The sequence below is a fragment of the Suricata suricatta genome, chromosome 11 (assembly GCF_006229205.1).
Source record: "Suricata suricatta isolate VVHF042 chromosome 11, meerkat_22Aug2017_6uvM2_HiC, whole genome shotgun sequence".
NCBI classification, from domain to species: domain Eukaryota; kingdom Metazoa; phylum Chordata; class Mammalia; order Carnivora; family Herpestidae; genus Suricata; species Suricata suricatta.
The window spans coordinates 25,815,793-25,817,157 of NC_043710.1; the positions used below are offsets into that span (position 1 = coordinate 25,815,793).

Below are 1,365 nucleotides of genomic sequence, written 5' to 3' on the forward strand. Positions count from 1 at the left end.
GGTGTCTGCATTGAGAGGGCCGTGGGGACTTACTGTTAGGAAGGCCGTTCTGGACACATGGCAGGAACAAACACAGCTTCTTGTTCCCTCATGCTCCTGAGAAAGCTTACCATCATTTTGCTGTAAAAGGAGAAATGCTTAGGAGAATTGCATTCATTATTTTACAACAGCTATTAAAGGGTAAATTTGAAGTTGAGAGACAATAAATCAATAACTGGCACAAAAAACCCAACCAGAAAGGCTGGGAAATAAAGTATGATGTCATTATTTGGAAAAACACCAAATAATTAGACATCTTAGAGAAGCATAGCAGTCTACATTAGACCTGATTTGTGGGTAAAAACCTACCTAGGCTGCAGGTAATACTGAAAATACTGTCACTTCATCTCAAATAATTCTGCCTATTTCCTAGGGAGGACATTGATTAAAGTGTGAAACAAAAGTAAAATGTTCATTCAACAGTGATGAGCGTCTCCTGTGCATCAGCACTGAGGATTCATAGCTTAATGGCCCTTGCCCTCAGCTAAACCACCAGATAAGTGATACACAATTCAGTAAGTTCTTTAATCAAAGTGTGTGCCTGGGTCAAGGGGCAGGCTTCCTGGAGGAGGTGACATTTGAAGCAGATTTTTACCAGTTTTAACCAATTCCCTTTTGTTTCTGGCTTCTCTAATTTCAGCAGCCAAATATTTAGCACCTTAGACACACCTAATATACAGGTATCAGCAGCCCATCTTGTTTAACCTTGACTCAGTACCTGTGCATACCATGAGTAGCTTTAACTCCAACAGTGCTTAGAAACAGAGTGGGCAGAGAAGGCTTTACACCCTATTACCTGCAAGAAAATGTTCTTGCCAAGATGATCATGCTTAAAGAAAGTCAAGTTCGTTTAGGAGTAAGTGCCCATGCCCTGTTTAATTGAAACGTATTTTAATATTGCCTCTATTCCCTTACCTCTTCCCCAGCCTCTGCTTTTTGGAAGATGTCTTGTCGGGTGTGCAGATGTGTTCTGTTAATGGAGTGAGTCACGTGCCAGGACAGATACATCTTTAGGTATCTTCACGCCCATAGTTTCACATCTCAAGGCACCATCTGTTAAATTTATTTTCAGAGAATCATGATCATCTTTGGGCTCTCCAGCTAACTAAGCAAAACTAAGCAAGTGAGAATCAAGTTCTATTTTTAGCATCCCATCTCTTTAATGCTAAATATCAAATTAGTAGGTTCGGAGACCAACTTCATTCACCCATGAGCACCAGGCAGCTCTTCCAGTTAACTTGATCTCATTACTCAATACATTATGTAATCTGTGGGCCTTTCATTTCGACACCAAATCATGTGTTCATTATTGATAAATTAATAACT

The 1,365-nt window shown here is 40.0% G+C and overlaps 1 long non-coding RNA gene across 4 annotated transcripts in view; it reads left to right on the forward strand.

Annotated features, from left to right (window-relative positions):
- LOC115306760 overlaps nucleotides 1–1,365 on the forward strand; it is a 58,696-nt gene that overhangs the window by 38,773 nt on the left and 18,558 nt on the right. The window lies entirely within an intron of this gene.